Source organism: Nycticebus coucang, chromosome 15 (genome assembly GCF_027406575.1).
Source record: "Nycticebus coucang isolate mNycCou1 chromosome 15, mNycCou1.pri, whole genome shotgun sequence".
In the NCBI taxonomy this organism is placed as follows: Eukaryota; Metazoa; Chordata; class Mammalia; order Primates; family Lorisidae; genus Nycticebus; species Nycticebus coucang.
Genome location: NC_069794.1, coordinates 55,201,149 through 55,223,389, shown reverse-complemented (window position 1 = coordinate 55,223,389; position 22,241 = coordinate 55,201,149).

The following is a 22,241-nucleotide window of genomic DNA, read 5'->3' as shown; positions in this document are numbered from 1 at the left end:
AATTCGCCACAACAAGACCAGCTCTACAGGAAATACTTCAACCTGTTCTGCACACTGACCACCACAATGGATCAGCAGCAAAGTAAGAACTCAGAAATTAAAGGACAGAACCAAACCTCCACACTGATGCAAAAGACAAAACTAAGGAATGGACTCTCATCAAATAAGACGAATAGAATACTACCACACTTATCAATTATCTCAATAAATGTTAATGGCTTGAATTCCCCACTGAAGAGACATAGATTGGTTGACTGGATTAAAAAACACAAGCCATGCATTTGCTGTCTACAAGAAACACACCTGGCTTCAAAAGACAAATTAAAGCTCCGAGTCAAGGGTTGGAAGACAATTTTTCAGGCAAATGGAATTCAGAAGAAAAGAGGAGTTGCAATCTTATTTTCAGATACATGTGGATTTAAAGCAACTAAAGTCAAAAAAGACAAAGATGGTCACTTTATATTGGTCAAGGGAAAAATACAACAAGAAGACATTTCAATTCTAAATATCTATGCACCCAATTTAAATGCTCCCAGATTCTTGAAACAGACCTTACTCAGTCTGAGCAATATGATATCTGATAATACCATAATAACAGGGGACCTTAACACTCCTCTTACAGAGCTGGACAGATCCTCTAAACAGAAATTAAACAAGGATTTAAGAGACTTAAATGAGACCCTAGAACAACTGTGCTTGATAGACGCATATAGAACACTCCATCTCAAAGATAAAGAATATACACTCTTCTCATCACCCCATGGAACATTCTCTAAAATTGATCATATCCTGGGATACAAAACAAATATCAACAGAATCAAAAGATTTGAAATTTTACCTTGTATCTTCTCAGACCATAAGGCACTAAAGGTGGAACTCAACTCTAACAAAAATGCTCGACCCCACCCAAAAGCATGGAAACTAAACAATCTTCTGTTGAATAACAGATGGGTGAAGGAAGAAATACAACAGGAAATCATTAACTTCCTTGAGCATAACAAGAATGAAGACACAAGCTACCAAAAACTGTGGGATACTGCAAAAGCAGTTTTGAGAGGAAAATTCATCGCTTTAGATGCCTACATTCGAAAAACAGAAAGAGAGCACATCAACAATCTCACAAGAGATCTTATGGAATTGGAAAAAGAAGAACAATCTAAGCCTAAACTCAGTAGAAGAAAAGAAATCTCCAAAATCAAATCGGAGATCAATGAAATTGAAAACAAAAGAATCATTCAGAACATTAATGAAACAAGGAGTTGGTTTTTTGAAAAAATAAATAAAATAGATAAACCATTGGCCAGACTAACGAGGAATAGAAAAGTAAAATCTCTAGTAACCTCAATCAGAAATGATAAAGGGGAAATAACAACTGATCCCACAGAGATACAAGATATCATCTCTGAATACTACCAGAAACTCTATGCCCAGAAATTTGACAATGTGAAGGAAATGGATCAATATTTGGAGTCACACCCTCTCCCTATGCTAAGCCAGGAAGAAATAGAGCTCCTGAACAGACCAATTTCAAGCACTGAGATCAAAGAAACAATAAAAAAGCTTCCAACCAAAAAATGCCCTGGTCCAGATGGCTTCACTCCAGAATTCTATCAAACTTTCAAGGAAGAGCTTATTCCTGTACTGCAGAAATGATTCCAAAAAATTGAGGAAGAAGGAATCTTCCCCAACACATTCTATGAAGCAAACATCACCCTGATACCAAAACCAGGAAAAGACCCAAACAAAAAGGAGAATTTCAGACCAATCTCACTCATGAACATAGATGCAAAAATTTTCAACAAAATCCTAGCCAATAGATTACAGCTTATCTTCAAAAAAGTCATTCATCATGATCAAGTAGGCTTCATCCCAGGGATGCAAGGCTGGTTTAACATTCGCAACTCTATAAACGTTATCCACCATATTAACAGAGGCAAAAATAAAGATCATATGATCCTCTCAATAGATGCAGAAAAAGCATTTGATAAAATCCAGCATCCTTTTCTAATTAGAACACTGAAGAGTATAGGCATAGGTGGCACATTTCTAAAACTGATTGAAGCTATCTATGACAAACCCACAGCCAATATTTTACTGAATGGAGTAAAACTGAAAGCTTTTCCTCTTAGAACTGGAACCAGACAAGGTTGTCCTTTGTCACCTTTACTATTCAATGTAGTGCTGGAAGTTCTAGCCAATACAATTAGGCAAGACAAGGAAATAAAGGGAATCCAAATTGGAGCAGAGGAGGTCAAACACTCCCTCTTTGCTGATGACATGATCTTATACTCAGAGAACCCCAAAGACTCAACCACAAGACTCCTAGAAGTCATCAAAAAATACAGTAATGTTTCAGGATATAAAATCAATGTCCACAAGTCAGTAGCCTTTGTGTACACCAATAACAGTCAAGATGAGAAGCTAATTAAGGACACAACTCCCTTCACCATAGTCTCAAAGAAAATGAAATACCTAGGAATATACCTAACGAAGGAGGTGAAGGACCTCTATAAAGAAAACTATGAACTCCTCAGAAAGGAAATAGCAGAGGATATTAACAAATGGAAGAACATACCATGCTCATGGATGGGAAGAATCAACATTGTTAAAATGTCTATACTTCCCAAAGCAATCTACCTATTCAATGCCATTCCTATCAAAATACCAACATCGTACTTTCAAGATTTGGAAAAAATGATTCTGCGTTTTGTATGGACCCGGAAAAAACCCCGTATAGCTAAGGCAGTTCTCTGTAACAAAAATAAAGCTGGGGGCATCAGCATACCAGATTTTAGTCTGTACTACAAAGCCATAGTGGTCAAGACAGCATGGTACTGGCACAAAAACAGAGACATAGACACTTGGAATCGAATTGAAAACCAAGAAATGAAACTAACATTTTACAACCACCTAATCTTTGATAAACCAAACAAGAACATACCTTGGGGGAAAGACTCCCTATTCAATAAATGGTGTTGGGAGAACTGGATGTCTACATGTAAAAGACTGAAACTGGACCCACACCTTTCCCCACTCACAAAAATTGATTCAAGATGGATATAGGACTGAAACTTAAGGCATGAAACAATAAAAATCCTCCAAGAAAGCATAGGAAAAACACTGGAAGATATTGGCCTGGGGAAACACTTCATGAAGAAGACTGCCATGGCAATTTCAACAATAGCAAAAATAAACAAATGGGACTTCATTAAACTGCAAAGCTTCTGTACAGCTAAGGAGACAATAACCAAAGCAAAGAGACAACCTACACAATGGGAAAGGATATTTGCATATTTTCAATCAGACAAAAGCTTGATAACTAGGATCTATAGAGAACTCAAATTAATCCACATGAAAAAAGCCAACAATCCCATATATCAATGGGCAAGAGACATGAATAGAACTTTCTCTAAAGACGACAGACGAATGGCTAACAAACACATGAAAAAATGTTCATCATCTCTATATATTAGAGAAATGCAAATCAAAACAACTCTGAGATATCATCTAACCCCAATGAGAATGGCCCACATCACAAAATCTCAAAACTGCAGATGCTGGCGTGGATGTGGAGAGAAGGGAACACTTTCACACTGCTGGTGGGACTGCAAACTAGTACAACCGTTCTGGAAGGAAGTATGGAGAAACCTCAAAGCACTCAACCTAGACCTCCCATTTGATCCTGCAATCCCATTACTAGGCATCTACCCAGAAGGAAAGAAATCCTTTTATCATAAGGACACTTGTACTAGACTGTTTATTGCAGCTCAATTTACAATCGCCAAAATGTGGAAACAGCCTAAATGCCCACCGACCCAGGAATGGATTAACAAGCTGTGGTATATGTATACCATGGAATGCTATTCAGCCATTAAAAAAAATGGAGACTTTACATCCTTCGTATTAACCTGGATGGACGTGGAAGACATTATTCTTAGTAAAGCATCACAAGAATGGAGAAGCATGAATCCTATGTACTCAATTTTATATGAGGACAATTAATGACAATTATGGTTATGGGGGTGGAACAGAAAGAGGGAAGGAGGGAGTTGGGTGGGGCCTTGGTGTGTGTCACACTTTATGGGGGCAAGCCATGACTGCAAGAGGGACTTTACCTAACAATTGCAATCAGTGTAACGTGGCTTATTGTATCCTCAATGAATCCCCAACAATAAAAAAAAAAAAAGAAAAAAATTAATTTATTAAAACAAAATCATACATTAATTTCTATATTGCCTATGTTGGTTTTCATGCTACATAATTGAGTGGTTGTAGCTGAAGTTATATGAATGGTAAAGCTTAAATATTTACTATTTTCCTCTTTACAGAAAAGTTTAGTAAGTTCTTTTTTTTTTTTTGGCCGGGGCTGGGTTTGAACCCGCCACCTCCGGCATATGGAGCTGGCATCCTACTCCTTTGAGCCACAGGCGCCACCCTAAGTTCTTGTTTTTAAACAACTGGATTATATATATGTATGTGGACATAATATTTATAAATTTTTATTATAAATTTTATAATATTTAATAATATAATGTAGCATTATATATGTGAAGTATATTATATATTATGTATATACTCAGAACACTATTAATACAATAATTATTATAAATAACACTTTTTGAACCTTAATTCATATAAAACTTATATCTACACTATCATACAGTATATTTATATCTACACTATCATGTAGCATATTAAGTGTGTGACAGCATTATGTCTAAAAATATATTTATTTTAATTTAAAAACATTTTATTTCTAGAAAATCTAATCATCATTTCAATTTGCAATGTGTCATAATTTTTTTGCTGGTGGAGGGTTTCTCCTTGATGTTGAAGGTTGCTGACTGATCAGAGTAGTCATTAGAGAAAATTGGAGTGACTTTAGCAAATTAGACAACCGTGGGTTTACTGCATTGATTCTTCCTTTAAGAGTCATTCTTTTGTTTTCAAAGGAATTTTTTGCAAAATTTAATGCTGTTTGATAACTTATTAATAACAATAGAATTTCTTTCAAAATACAGTCTACCAACCCTTCTGCTGCTTTTTCAACTAAGTTTATGCAATATTCTAAGACTTTTGTTTTCATTTCCACAATGTTCACTCACAATATGCACAAGATAGATTCTGTAGATTCCATCTCAAGAACAATTCTCTTTACTTATTTGTAAGAATAAGCCCCATTTGTTCAAGTTTTATTATGAGATTTGAGCAACTCAGTCCACATCGTCAGGCTCCACACCTAATTGTGGCTCTATTGCTATTTCTACTACATCTGAAGTTAATTTTTCCACTGAAGACTTGAATCCCTAAAAATTATTCAAAGAGTTTGATCAACTTCTTTAAAACTTATGTTAATGTCGATATTTTGACCTCCTCTGATGAATCATTAATGTTCTTAATGGCATCTATGATATTGAATATTTTTCCAGAAGGTTTGCAATTTACTATGCCCAGATACATTAGAGGAATCATTGTCTATGACAGCTCTAGCCTTATAAAATGTATTTCTTAAACAATAAAATTTAAGTATCAGAATTACTCCTGATTCATGATCTGTAATATGAATGTTGAGTTAACAAGCATGAAAACAACATTCATCTCATTGTACACATTTGTCATTGCTCTTGGGTGACCAGATATACAAGGAGAAGTTATGGTTTGAGAGGATTTTTTTTTTCTGAGATGTAGATCTCAACAATGTCATCTTAAAATAGTCTGTAAACTATGATCAGGCTTTGTTCTTCCATTTATAGAGCAAAGGCAAAGTTCATTTAGCTTATTGTTAAGTATCCTGAGATTTTCAGAATGCTAAAAACACTGAATTCAACTTGACATCAATTGCTTAGTCCCCACAAGAGTGCCATCTGTCCTTGAAATTTTAAAGCAATGACTTCTGTGCTCTACCTATGAAAGTCCTAGATGGTGTCTCTATCCAATATATTACTGTTTATTTCTATACTGAAAATCTATTGTTTAATGTATTCACCTTCATCAGTTATCACAGTTAGGTTTTGTGGATGACTTGCTGTAGCTTCTATATCAGCACTTGCACTTTTGTGTCATGAGGTGGCTTTTTACTTAAACCTCACGAACTAACTACTGCTACATTCAAATTTTTCTTCTGTGGCTACTGACTTATCAACATTGATTTTATATCCTGAGACATTACTGTATTCATTGATGACTTCCAGGAATCTTATGGTTTGAGCCTTTGGGGTTCTCTAAATATAAGATCATATTGTCAGCAAAAAAGGAGTGTTTGACCTCCTGTGCTCCCATTTGGATGCCATTTATTTCCTTGTCTTGCCAAATTGTATTGGGTAGAACTTCCAGCACTATGTTGAATAGTAGTGGCTATAGAGGACCACCTTGTCTGGTTCCAGTTCTAAGTAGAAAAGCTTTCAGTTTTACTCCATTCAGTAAAAGATTAGCTGTGGGTTTGTCAAGATAGCTTTGATGAGTTTAAGAAATATGCTGCTATGCCTATACTCTTCAGTGTTCTAATTAGAAAAGAAAGCTGGAGTTTATCTAATGCCTTTTTGGCATATATTGAGAAAATCATATGGTCTTTGTTTTTGCTTCTGTTGATATGGTGAATTACATTTATGGACTTGCATATGTTAAACCAACCTTGCATCCCTGGGATGAAACCTACTTGATCATGATGTATGACTTTTTTGATGAAAAGCTGTAGGCTATTGGCTAGAATTTTGTTGAGAATTTTTGCATCTGTTTTCAGTAGTGAAATTGGTCTCAAGTTCTTCTTTTTAGTTGGGTCTTTCCTGGTTTTGGTATCAGGGTAATGTTTGCTTTGCAGAATGTATTGGGGAAGATGCCTTCCTCCTCAATTTTTTTGGAATAATTTCTGCAATATGGAAATAAGCTCTTCTTTGAAGGTTTGATAGAATTCTGGTGTGAAGCCATGCAGACAAGGGCATTTCTTTGTTGGAAGATTTTTATTGTTTCTTTGATCTCAGTGCTTGAAACTGGTCTGTTCAGGAGATGTATTTCTCTCTAGCTAAGTCTAGGGAGAGGGTGTGATTCCAAATATTGATCCATTTCCTTCACATTGTGAAATTTCTGGGAATAGAGTTGCTTGTAGTATTCAGAGATAATTTCTTGTATTTCTGTGGCATTTGTTGATATTTCACATTTATTATTTCTGATCGAGGACACTAGAGATTTTACTTTTCCATTTTTGGTTAGTCTCACCAAAAGTTTATCTATTTTATTTATTTTTTCAAAGAGCACAACTCTTCGTTTTATTCGTTTTCCGAATGATTCTTTTGTTTTCAATTTCATCAATCTCTGATTTAACTTTGGATGTTTCTTTTATTCTGCTGTGTTTAGGCTTAGATTGTTCTTCTTTTTCCAATTCCATAACATTGTTTCTGGGTTTGTTAATGTGCTCTCTTTCTGTTTTTCAGATGTAGGCATCTAATGCAATAAATTTTCCTCTTAGGACTGCTTTTGCTGTATCCCAACGGTTTTGGTAGCTTGTGTCTTCATTGTTGTTATGCTCAAGGAAGTTAATGATTTCCTCTTTTATCTCTTCCTGCACTCAACTGTCATTCAGCATAAGGTTGTTTGATTTCCATGCCTTTGTGTGGGTTTGAATGTTTTTGTTAGGGGTAAGTTTCACCACTAAAGCCTGTGGTCTGAGAAGATGCAAGGTAAAATTTCAATTCTTTTGATTCTGTTGAGGTCTATTTTGTGTCCTAGGATATAATCAATTTTGGAGAATGTTCCATTGATAATGAGCAGAATGTATATCCTTTAGCTTTGGAATGGAGTGTTCTGTATAGATCTATCAAACACAGTTGTTCCAGGGTCATATTTAAGTCCTGTATCTTTGTTCAGTTTCTGTTTAGAGGATCTGTCCAGCTCTGTAACAGGAGTATTAAAGTCCCCTGTTATTAAGGTGTTATGGGATATCATATTGCTCAGACTAATTAAGGTCTGTTTCAGGAACCTGGGAGCATTTAAGTTGGGTGCATATTTAAAATTGAAATGTCTTCTTGTTGTATTGTTCCCTTGACCAATATGAAGTGTTCATCTTTGTCTTTTTTTAACTTTAATTACTTTAAATCCACTTGTATTTGAAAATAACGTGGCAACCCCTCTTTTCTTCTGAATTCCAATTGCCTGATAAATTGTCTTCCATCTCCAAACTCTCAGTTTTAATTTGTTCTTTGAGGCTAGGTGTGTTTCCTGTAGACATCAAATGGATGGCTTGGGTTTTATTATCCGATCAGCCATTCTATGCCTCTTCAGTAGGAAATTGAAGCCATTAACATTTATTGAGATAATTGATAAGTGTGGTGAAGTTCTATTCATCTTATTTTGTGGAAGTCTATTGCTAAATTTTATGTTTTGCATCATTGCGGGAGCTAGGTTTTGTCTTTTAGTTTCTGGGTGCTTATTTTTCTGGTGATCCATTGTGATGGGTCAATGTGTAGAATAGATCTAAGTATTTTGCGTAGAGCTGGTCTTGTGTTGGCAAACTTCCTCAATGTTTGCATATCTTTAAAACATTTGATTTCTCCATTAAATTTAAAACTTAGCTTAGCAGCTTATAGAATTCTGTGATGGAAATTGTTTTGTTTAAGATTAAAGGTAGATAACCATTTTCTTCTGGCTTGAAAAGTTTCGTTTGAGAAGTCTGCAGTCACACTGATGAATTTGCCTAAGAAGGTCAATTGGCACTTACAGAATTTTTTCCTTCATATTCACAATGGACAGGTTCATGACAATATGTCTTGGAGAAGTTCTATTTGAATTGAGGTAACCTGGGGTCCGATAGCTCTCTGAAAGGAGTGTGTCAGAGTCTTTGGTGATATTTGGGAAATTTTCATTTATAATATTCTCCAGTATGGCTTCTATTCTTCTGGAGCATTCTTCTTCTCCTTCTGGGACACCTATAAGTCATATGTTTGAATGTTTCATGTAGTCCCATAATTCTGTCAGTGAGCATTCTGCTTTCCCTCTCTTTTTTTATGCCTCTTTAACTATCTGAATTATCTCAAGAGCTTTGCCCTCTACCTCTGAAATTCTAATGCATTGTCTAATCTGTTATTGCTACTTTCTACTGAATCTTTAAGTTCCCAAATTGATGGCTTCAATTTCTTTAGTTATGCTATATCATTTCTGTATTCTTCATATTGTTCATCTTTTATTTGATTCTGATTTTGGATTTCCTTTTTATTTTCCACTTCCTCAGCAATGTCCTTCATTGTTTTTATCATCTGTATTTTAAATTCCCCTTCTGTCATTTCTAACATTTCTTTATAGGTGGATAGGTGGAATCCTCTGCAGTAGCTACCTCATGATCCCTGGGGAGTAGGGGGGTGGTAAGGGTTGTTCTGGTCTGGTTTTCCATGTTGCCAGGATTTTTCTGCTGTTTCTTTCTCATGAGTGTTTCATTTTGTCTGTTCCCTTATCTTAATTTTTCATTCACTTTCTCTTGCTCTTTAAGTTACCATGCCTCTGACCTAAGTGTTAATGAGTCTTTTTTGTATAGGACTAAAAGGATAAGAAGACTGAAGAGCAAGAAGGGAAAAAAGATTAAAATGAAAAGAAAAGAAAAAAGAGAAAAGAAAGGGGTGAGTAAAAGGGAAGATTGACAAGAAGAGAGGCATAGAAAGAGGGAGACAGGAGTAATAAAAATGTACAGTAGGGTATTTTCATCCCCACCTAAAAAATTCCCCAACCTCTGGTGGTGCAGGGTTGGGTGGTTCCCTTTAGGTCATCAGCTCTTTGCCAGCCTGAGAAGATGTGGTACATCACCTCCACCAAATTGAGAGGAAAAACAAAGTATTATAAACTAAACCAAAATAAACAAAAAACCTTACAGGATAAAATTTGGGGAAAAACAAAATAACAGCCAGAAACACTAGCAAAAATGAAGTTCTTATTATTAAAAAAGGCAACAATGAAAAATTATATTTATACTTAGAAAAATGAAGAAAAAGAAAGAAAAAAAAAAAAGAAAAATCTAGGGGGACATGCCAAAATAAAAAAATGGAAAAAACAAAAAACAAAAAGCAAAAACAAAGCTAAACATATATATATCAACCCCACAGGATTGAGAGCCTGAATCTCTCCTTAGCCTGCTTTTGGCTAATGAGAGGCTTTCCCAGGAAAGCATATGTTGCTGGGATCTCTCCTGAAGCTGCTGTCTGCTCATCAGGTGCGCCAAAACTAGCCTCACTCTAAGCCCCTGAGGGTTGAGGCTGCAAGGCAACTCTCCTACTGTGGAACACTGAAAGCTCCGCTCTTCCCTGGAGTCTCAGTCCCAACCTCTGGGTGCTGTTCAAAGGCATTAGATCACTCGCCTGAGGTCTTCCAGCAAGGGCCTCACTCTGGAACCCTGAAAGGCAGCTCTCCCACAATGGCTGCTCATGGCCCACAGCTGAACAATGAAGTTCAATGCAACCACATGCCATTTCTCCACTGCTTTTGTCCTCCATCTATGGTCCAGAAGTCTCCCACTGCCTCCCTGCATCCCCAAAGGGATGTTTCTGGGAAGAGCTCACAAGCCAGAGATGCCTGGAGTCTTGTCTCCCCAATGTCACCCCACCCAGTTGCAAAGAAGCTGTTACTTGGCTGCCATTTTCCTCAAGTAACTTCCCTTTTCTTGATTAATGAATGCTTTTGCTGAAACATTTTTCAATTCGTTCATTGTGTGTTTCTGCTCCAGTATATCTGTTTGGTTTGTTTTTCAAGCCTGTCATAATCCTCTGCTAATTTTCTAGTTGTAATCCTTAATATTTTTATCATTTAATTAAATTCTTCTCCTATATTTTCTTGAAGTTTACTGACCTTCCTTAAATGAATTATTTTGAATTCTTTGTCAGGCTGTTTAGATTTCCCCATTTCATTGAGGTTAACTACTGGGAAATTGTTATTTTGGTAGTGTTATGTTTCCTTTTTAAAAATGTCTTATTGCCTTACTTTGATGTCTGAATATTAAAAGAAGATGAATTTATTACTGTGTTAGTAAACTGATTTTCCCTGGGAAAGCACCTCACCAGTTAGTTCATCCAGACAAGCTGTTCCAAGGCAACTTTCTGATGGAGTTCATTTAAAGGCATGCCTAGAGCTTACATCCATGAGATCAACTTGAACACTGCATCTACAGGGACTAAACTGAGATGGGTATTGAGCCTGAGTCTGTAGGAGCTGGATAGGCACTGGATGGACTCTAATCCCTTGGTCCACAGGGATATCCTTGAAGCCTGAGTCCATGAAGATGTATTTAGGCCTGGATTCACAGGTGATGCCCTGGAGCCCAGGTCTTCAGGGTTGGTCTTCCAGACTCAGGCATCTTGCCTGAAATCAAGGCCGACTGACGAGGGCCTATACTTTGGGTTGTCTGGGACAGACAGGTACCTGGGGCCTCTGGGCCTCATACCTTGGAGACCTCTTTGGATCAAATGTCCCAATAATTACTGGGTCTAGCATGAAGCCCTGGAGTCTGTGAGTTAGGTATGGAAACTAGATTTGTGGATGCTGACCTGGTGCCTAGAGCCACTGGGGCTGTCTTGGAGCCTGAGATCATCACTGCAGTTTGTCTGGAAGTACAGACAGTTTAGAGATTGAGGCCACAGGGGCAAGCTGGGTGCTAAAAGTAGGTATGAGATCAGCCTAGTGATGGGTCATACTGGAGGGTGACTCTCACAGGCAAGTCTGAATTCTGGGGCTGCAGGATTTGGCCTCACACTTGGGTGACTCTGGAGTGGAGTCCATTTCATAGGCAAAAACCTAGAGTCTAGGGTCATAGGAGCACAGTTCATGATGTGTTTTACTATGGTAGGCCAAGTTTGGGGATCCAACGTAAAGTCTGCTATTTAGTTCTCTTTCCTTCTCTCAGGCATAGAGTGTCTTGCTCCACAGTGTGCTGCCTGGAGTTAGATGAGTGATGGCAAGATGTGAAAGTATCCTTTTTGCTCTCTTCAATGATCCTTTCTTATTTCTGTGTTTTATTCAGGTACTGTTATTTCTGACTTGGATTCTTTAGATGTTATAAACTCACATATGGATAGCTATTCAAATTAACTAATTAACTAATTTGAATTAACTAAATTAATGAATTTGAATAACTATCCATGTGTAACTTTATAACATCTTTATAACATCTAAAGAAACCAAGTCAGAAATAATAGTACCTGAATAAAACACAGAAATAAGAAAAGATGCATTGAAGAGAGCAGTTTCTTTTGGGGGTGCTAGTGTCGAAAAGTTCTATTCAAACATTTCCATGGTGTCCATCTTCATAAAATAAATGCCTTAAATAAAACCTCAAAAGTCTGGTACAGCAACAATAGAAAACAAATACACTGTCCTTTATGGAAATACTCTCTCTCTTTCTTCATATATCTAATCCAGATGAGATCTTCTATCCATATATGTTACTTTCTGTCTGTGGACATGGTAACTGTGATCTATCCTGAGTTAGTAATTCTGCCGATGATTTAAAATGCAAGATGTAGTGTTATGTTCTTTTCTTATGGATTTGAAAAACTGCACTACATAGTCTAATAGTTTTAGTCCCATCCAAAAAAAAAAAAAAAAGAAATTGAGGTGGTAAACCAAAACAGAAATTAAAAACTGAATAAAAGTATCAGTAGTACTCAAGTCCCTAGTTCCAGCTATTTTAAAGACTACCCTTATTCCAGTCCTTCCTGCAATATATTTGTCATTTGTCTGTTGATTAGATTTACATTTATGTCACTTGCAATTAACAAAATCTATTATTATAAGTGAAGATAAGGTCTCCATAACTAGATAGAAACACTGTTGTCATTCTTTCCTGAATTTCACACATACTCTACATTACTTACAGATACATTAATCTGAATAATGACAGAAAGGTAATTGTAACAATAAATGATACAATTTAAGATTTCTATTATTTATAATACTAATAATGATATTAGAAATTTCCTCCCTACATCAAACTTTTTTCCCTTCAATGTATCTTTCAGTGCTACCAAGGATAGCTCTAAGTCATGTAATCTCTCAAATGATTTTCCTACAGTGAAAGAATTTTGAGATGCAATAAGTATTTCTTATTTTTACATTCTAAGTACTCACAAATATATAACTAAACCATAATTTATACTGAGTTATTAGTTTTTAATCGGACAACACATCTTTGATAATAGGATCTTATTGGTTAAATTCGGTTTCTTCCCCTCCTTGATCTATGAAAATTCTGCCTATCCTTGATATTCTAACTCAAATACTTTTTTATTTTTGATGAATTTTTATTTAAAAAACTGATATTGAATTTAAGTCCATTTCTTTGACATTATTTCTGTCTACCGAGTTTTACTAATATTTTAAATAAAAATTTACATTTCTGTGTATCTAAGTGGACCACTAGTTATTTGAAGGATAGAACAACATAAGATACATTTTATTTACCAAATATATAAAAAGTAATGTTTTTTGGATTGGATAAATATCTAATTTTTTTATTGCTTTATGCTAGCACTGAATCCAATTCAGGTTGTCATCCATAATATTCATTTTAATCTCAGCTTGTCTTCTCCTTAACTTTGATCTAAGACAATATTTTACTTATCACACATCAAAGTAAAATAAAACCTATAGAAAAAAATGGAAGTTCACAAGGCAATTTTAGAAGTACCATTTAAAAGTATAAGATTTTAATGATTAAAAATGTCATGTCTTTAGAAAAAGATGTGAGTTTCTACAAGGATAGAATTCTTAGGCTTCAAAAGAAAATATTCTCTTCAGAGGAACCAAAGAGAGGCAGATATGTATGAGAGTACATTAAAATGTTGTGAACAAACAAAAAAATTAGGTTAAAAAATATTAAAATTCATGTCCACAGTAAAACCAGCATGTTTTATTGTAAATATGTGATTATCTAAGTGAAAAAAGATCAATTCTGTATCATCCATATTTTGAGGGATGAGTCAGAGGCTTTATGTTGGGTTGAAAAGAAACTATCTACGGAGACCTGTAACCAACAGAGGAAAAGCGTAAGTAGTGAAGGGTATTCCACAAAACACTAATGAATGCTCAATGTAAATCATTGCATGATTTTAAAATTGATGGGGTATCTCTCTGCTCTATAAAACACTTAAGAGCAATAGACAAGAAAAGGACCACTATTGGGACTATTAGAGAGATACATACAAGTTACATATGTGTTTGTAACTAACTTTTAACAGAAATAAATAAAATTTAAATGAATGAAATTGGGTGTACAGAGTATTGTTCATTAAAATTTCCCTAAGTTTTTTTTAAGTTAAATACATAAAAAGCAACAGCATTATTTTATTGCATGTATACTTATAATAGATAGCTTTTGATCTTCTTTTTCAAAACCCTGGTGACTGCATATTGCACATGTAACACCACTGAAGACCACAAATTAGGGTATTCTCATTACATTGTTGACCCCCCAAAATTTAAGATTGGCTACATTCAACTTTATAATAGTACATGTTGGTCATCTAAATAAAAAAAGAAAAGTCACCATCAGGTTTATTGATGTTTTCGTGAGATGCTTAAAATTGTGACAGGCATAATACATAAATGTTTTTCTTTGTTTTTTCTTAATAAGTTAGAGGCTATGTTTTGTTAGGTACGATGAACATTTCTTAAGAAATAATAGGAACTGTCAATTAAGACCCATAATGTTACCTGAAAATTTCTACTTTATGTTCCAAAGAATTAATTTAAAAATTATTTTTAAAAACTTAGATGAAGGGCGGCGCCTGTGGCTCAGTGAGCAGGGCGCCGGCCCCATATACTGAGGGTGGCGGGTTCAAACCCAGCCCCAGCCAAACTGCAACAAAAAAATAGCCGGGCGTTGTGGCGGGTGCCTGTAGTCCCAGCTACTCGGGAGGCTGAGGCAAGAGGATCGCTTAAGCCCCAGGAGTTGGAGGTTGCTGTGAGCTGTGTGACGCCACGGCACTCTACCGAGGGCCATAAAGTGAAAGTCTGTCTCTACAAAAAAAAAAAAAAAAAAAAACTTAGATGAAATGTATTTTATATGCTACCAATCATAAAATGATATGAAGTAGAATAACTCATGTATATATATATATAGATATAGATATAGATATCTGATTATCAAATACAATCTAATAATCCAGTGAAATCTATATATTGGATAAAATACAGATGTTTGATTACATAATTTAATATATTATATCATCTGAAGTTTACTAAAATAAATTTTATGTTTATATAAAAAAATTGAATGTTTAATTCCTGTAATAATCTGGATGCAGTAAGAACACAACTCTGTTATCTAATTTTTTAAATCGAATGCTTTTGCCAATTTCTCTCTTTCATTGTACTTTCTCTCCTACCTTATGTCCATCCACAATTAATTCATTCACTCCACATATATAAATCAAATGACATACTGTGCTTAGTAGTAAGAGCACATGTATAGGAGTAATAAGCTAGACAAGGCGCTGCATTCTTGTGAAGAGAAATAGAAAATGTTTAAGTAAACAACTTCATACGATTTAGTCACTGAAGAAAGTAAAATGAGATATTTGAATCTAGAGTAACAAAAGTTGGTTCTTGAGAGTGTATAAGTTAAAGAGTTCATATTTCACTTTGAGGCGCAGGGATGTCATCAGAGGTTTTAAGGCAGAGGAATAAGATGATATGATTTATGTTGCTAAAAGATCAGTTTGCGTGTTTAGGATACATTCCAAGGCTAAGAACATAAGCAGGGAGATCAGACAGAGGGTTCTTACAGTAAACCAGGACCAGGATAACAACAGTTGGGACAGATAAAATTGTGCTTGTGTGTCTGAAGTATCTTGGTTGAGAGAACTATTTCTCCTTCCTTGTGAATGACATTGAAGAAATTTTCTAAAAGGTAGAAAAAGAAGTTTGGTGATAGCAAGTACTCTAAATGAGAAGCTATACTATTAGAGAGAGAGAATTTTCATTTATAAGAAATGTGATCTCAATAGATACCAAAAATTTTGATAAAATTCATTTTTGTGATTTAAAAAACTCAATAATGTAGTTAATAGAATGGAACTTCTGGCTCAGTGCCTGTAGCTCAGCAGCTAGGATGACAGCCACAAACACTGGAGCTGGAGAGTTTGAGCCCAGCCTGGGCCTGCCAAACAACAATGACAACAACAACAAAAATATAACTGAGGGTGACATACCAAGACTCTGTCCCCCCTAAAAAGAAAAATAAATAAAAGGAACTTCCCCAATCCTCAAAGATTTCTATCGGTGCCACCCTGTCACCATGCGAATAAAACAGCTGGACACGGATAAAAGTACAAATGCTTGCAGGAGATGGACTTCCCATAGATGTAGGGAAGCCTCGAGTAACCTCTGCTGTGGCCTTTTATTGAAACAGTATACAACAGGTGGTGGGGGCAGGGCACGTACAAGGACTACATGCTTAACGATGGCTATGTGCTCTTTACCCATGGTCTGGACTCCCACCCTGTTGCACCACGAATGTTCAAAGTATAATACCTGCTTACTAACCAGCTATCATCTTATCTCATTAAAGCATTCAGTTGCTTGAGGGCTTGTCTCCAGGCTGCAAAACATCTCCATTCTAGCTGGGAGATTGTCCTGCTCCCAGGGCTTCCCTCAAGAACTGGTGACTGCTCTTAGAAGCCTGGTGTTCAGTCTCCTACAGATTTCATGACAATTTAAAATAAAAAAACAATGGTGTTTACAGAAAATCATAATGAGACAAGTCTGTTCATATTTTACATACCATTATACAGTTCAACACTTTTCCCACAAATTTACAAACTTAATTCAAAGAGGACCATTAATAGATTTTAGTTTTTTAGTAAAAACACACAGGAGTAAATCTTCTTAACATTTCATTACATAAGGGCTGTTTAGATATGACACCAAAAGCACAGCAGCATAAAGAAAAATAGATATATTTCATTTTATCATAAATAAACTTTTTGTGCTTCAAAATATACCATCAAAAAAGTGAAAGTATAACATACACAATGGTAGAAAATATTTGCATATCATATATTTGAAAAAGAATGTCTTAGCAGGACAACTAATATTCTTAATGAATATGCTGAACCACCAACTGTCATTTATCTATGATGATTCTTGACAACATTGCAGCAACTAGATAATTCTATTCTGGCAAGTGAATATATCCTCACAATGGCTATCTGAATTTTGCAGTATTATGTTTGCAAGTGTCAAATGGAAGCTATTGCGTCTGCATCACTCAACCAAAACAGTAAATTTAAACAAAACCACATCCATGAAGTAATTACAAAGACCAATGCCATCATTAAATATTTGAAGATGGAAGGTGATGGTTTCTATATAATATTTATTATCTCACCTGTGGGAGTAGTGTAAAAGCCAGATAAGGTCTTAAAGAATTATCATACACATAATCAGGCAGTGCCTCACGTTGCTGTTGCCATTCCAGATATGGTATCTAAATTGAAGAAAATAATTACATTCTCTTGCCCAAGGCACTTAGCCATTAATCTGGAATATGGAGTTAATTTCATACCAATTATGAAGAATGATCACTAACATAAAAATAAACTTATTTCCATGGAATGCAGACAGCTATACCTACTCACTGTAAACCTAGGGATATTACAATTCTCATTCTCTATATCACAATAGAATCCAACGGTGCTGGTCTGTTATGCTGATGGCATGATCCAGTGAGGTGTACCATACCTCACTATACCATACCTCACTATGATCGACAAGGGTATGATTTAAGCCTATAAAATTTAAAGAGCATGTTGCGTTTGTAAATTTCCAATTGTTTGGAGCTTGCCTAAGAATAATGTTTTGTTGCTATACATTGAGCCATAATCATCACAGAGAAGCAAAGTAGTTGCTGGCATCTTCTGACTATAGTAGCAATAAAAAATATTTCAGGGAATTATTTAAGAGAACTTCAGGTAACTTATTAAGAGAAAAAAATATTAAAACAGCTAGTTTTGAGTAAGGCCCAGCACAGAAGAAAACTCAGACTCAGGTTCCAGTATGTCCACAGTGCCTGTTAAACCTGAGTATTTTTATTTTTTAAAAGTACAGAGGGTGCCAAAAATGGATACACATTCTAAGAAAGTAAAAAAAAAAATTCATTAAAATTAGAGTATTCAATATATACTGACAACAAAAGATGAACACAAGTCACCTTTGAGCATCTCTTCTAATTGCAGAAGTCAAAAGTGACTTGAGTATTACAATTTTAATACAGTTATTTCCTTATTAGAATGTGTATACATTTTTTGAACTCTGTATTTTTAATCTCTTTAATTATTTTTAATGAAGTAAGAATGCTTAACATGACATCAACTTTACTAACATTTTAAGTAAAATACATTATTCTTAAATATAGAGACAATTTATTACAGAAGATTTCCAAAACTTACCTTGTGTATCTGAAAATGTATACCCACTGAATAGCACCTCCTCATTTCTTCCATGGGCTTCTTCCCCTCCACAGGTACTGGTAATCATCATTATACTCTCTGAAGAGTTTGATGATTTTACATACCCCAGATAAGTAGAATCAAGCAGTATATTTGCTGTTCTGCGACTGGCTTGTTTTACTTACTCAGCATGATCTTTGCCAGATTCAATCATGTTGTTACATATTGCGTAGTTGCCTTTTTCTGTAAGGGAATGTATATGCCACCATTATTTATTGGTGGATATTTAAGTTGTTTCCATCTCTTGGCTCTTATCAATGATGCTCCACAGAAGATGAGAATACAATTTTTTTTTCCTTTGGAGATGCTGTTGTCAGTTGTTTTGTGTAAATATTTAGAGGTAGGTTTGCTGGATCATATTCTACCTCTATTTGTTGATTAATCATTATCTTGTTATTTATAGTCATTATACCATTTAAAACAGAATAGTGACCCTAGAAATGACCCATCCATGTACAATTAACCTTCTTGACAAGGTTGTTACAATACACAAAAGAGACAGGATAGTTTCAACAAACAGTATTGGGAAAACCCAATATTCATATGTAAAAGGATGAAATTTAATTCTCTCTTTTTATTACATGATATACAAGCATCAATTCAAAATAGATTAGTGACTTAAAAGTGAAAGCAGAAACTGGGAAACTACTATATAAGAACATAGGATGAAAGCTTGAAGACCTTGGTCTTAACAGAAATTCTTGGATATGATCCAGCAGTAAGTGTTCTAATTTCTCCAGATTCTGTATATTTTTGCTCATCAACATTTATCTTGTTTTTCTTTGCTTGCTTGCTTTTTGTATTATGGTCATCCTGACAGGTGGAAGGTGACAACTTATTATGATTTTGATATGCTTCTCCCTAATAATTAGTGAGTTTGAGATTTTTTTTGTTACATCAGTCGGCTATTTTTATGCCTTCTTCAGGTAAACATATATTGAAACCCTTTGTGCATACTCTAATCAGGTTATTTGATTTTTCTTATTGAGCTGTAGGAATTCCATATGTATGCAAGAGATTATCTCCTAACAATTCCCTTATATACACACCATAAATAATAATGCCTTTATTGCCTTCAAGAATAGTGAGAAATCCAAATTCACCATTAATTCTGTTCTGTTTTCTTAAGATACTCCTGGTTCCAGCAATGCTTTCTTCAGAAATATTATTCTACATAGAAACATGAAATATTTTCTCCAAAGTTCCACAAACGGGAATTGACTCATGTAAATAGGCTTAGCATACAATTTTATAATTGCACATAAATGTAACATTATAGGATATGTTCTATTTTATTATATAAACATAAATAGAAATAGAAACTTTCTACTATAGAAATTGTATTCATATTTTCTTCTTTCTCCTTTCCATATTAGTTTTTTTATTTTTTAATGTAATAATATAAATATAAATATCAGAGAAAAAAGACACTAACCAAAATCATTTCAGGAAAATTGTTGTTCTCATAATTGTTCTCCTATAATTGCAAACATGGAAACAGTAAAAATTGTATTAGCTATAATTTCTTAATATAAAAACAGTAATCCTGAATCCATCTGTTTATAAGTTCTTTGATTTTTATTAGCCATACAAAGACACTTTTTTTTCAGAGTTTACTAACAAATATGAACATGAATCAAAGCCTAAGCAATGTTAATTAACAGTCATTTGGAAAAATATTCCTTTACTAAGAGAATTTCATTTACTCAGGTGCTTTATGTTATGTAGTAATTAAAATCCTTTACGATAAAACGAAAAACAAAGTCTCTTAAATAATAGAGACAGTAAGCTGTAAACATTAAAGCAGATTTATGAAGGGACCTTGTCGGATTTACATCTGTACAGTATCTTACAAAAATGTACCTTGTTTTGGGATAAAAATGAATTATCTCAATGTTATTGTGGAAAAAATTATAGATAAGTCATACTCTAAAAATTTAATAATAACTCTTATGCATTGTAGCCATGAATCTTCCATCATTAAGCTGTCATATAAAACTTCATTTAATCTTTTTTTGTAAGACATTTACATGATTCTAAATTTTTGATTTGCCAAAATGTCATTATATTTTGTGATTACATCTGTCTACTTTCTCCTTTAGACAAAAATGTATTAATAAAGTGTATTAATAAAATAATACACATCAAATAATTAATAAAATAATAAAAATAAAATGTATTAATAAAATTTCTGAATTTAGCTGCATATCTGTATCTAGATATTGCTTCTGTATGAAATGGTGGCATCATAAACTAATGACTGCATACCTTGTTGGCTCATATTTTACATATTTTATTTATTCATCTTTTCTGCCCAAACCAAATTCACTAAGTATTCCTTTCCATGAAATACCAAACAATGGAGGAGAGAGAGAGAGAGAGAAAGAGAGAGAGAGAAGTGGTACAAGGACTTGACTCAGTTTTGATACTTTCTGCTACTACCTGAATTGACTTTGAGTTTTCTTTCTCTGTAATGTGTGTATATTGGCATTGATAATCTTTGAAATCAAGTTAAAACTCAAGTTATGTTTTTTTCTAGTCCTTATCCTAAACATTGTTACTGTTATTAAATTTTAAGCCTTTTTAATTTTGTGAAGGCAAAAAATGGAAACCTAATAAACACATGTATATGTAAAAAAAAATCAAGTTATGAATGTGTTTGAAAAATTCTAGTGCTACAAAAAGTTCTTAAAGTGAGCATTTCATGTTTTTGTTTTTCTGTAAATAAAATACTTATCTATGAAAAGTCATACCAGTCTAGTTTTAAATTTTCTTATGAGGATTGTGTGATTTTGTGTCAATATAGTAGTGACATCTATTTCATTGACACCAGCAAGAGTAGGATAATTTTTGCCATCATCTGGTTTTTTAAGCCTCTTGTAAGGAAAGGTACTTAAGGGGTAAAAAAAATCCAAGATCTATGAAATTTTGAATTACATTCAGTGAGCAGATTAACTGAATTCATCATGTGTTTGTACTATATATACTGTTATTTTTCCACGGTATGATGAACAAAATTATATCATTATGTCATTAAAGGCTAAATGAGTGATAGTAAGCAATTTCCCTTTTAGATTCTAAATATTCTAAATACTTTCTGAGCATGCTGGAAATGAGCAAGAAGCACTGATACTAATGTCAACTGAAATTAGGCTATTGAGGCAGAAACAATTTGATAAAGGTTTATGGAAGCCAAAATTGATGACATAATGAGAAACATAGCAAGAAAGGTAGGCAAATTACAGAATCTATTATGAGTTGGAATGTTTCGTAAGAAAGTTTAGGAGAAGAGAAGGGTTGGAGTTTTTCTTCTCCCCATTAGAAAGTAAAATACCAAAGTTACAAATATTGGCCACACATAAAAATATAAGGCTAAAATGTTCTTTGTGCAAGACAATCAATAAAACTTCATGATCCAGAAACAAATCAGAAAAAAATTCATCACTCAGAAATGAATCAATGTTCTTTTCAGTGTTGGCAAATTAGATATTAATCAGTAATATGAGAATATCACAATATGCTTTTTCTTTTCCTTTTACTGCATCTCTTGTATTCCACTTAATTTTTTACTCAGGGACAGAATGTAAACCATAGTCATAGGACCACCTGCAGAGAGGTTAATTTGTGGAAGCCTGCCAAACATGACCTGAAGGTCATCAGTGATAACAATAAAAAAGAATGCAAAGATGCTACAGGATTTATTCATTGTCATTGTTCATTATGTATTAAAGCTGGATTTTAATATTTTTATCAGTTGATTTTCCT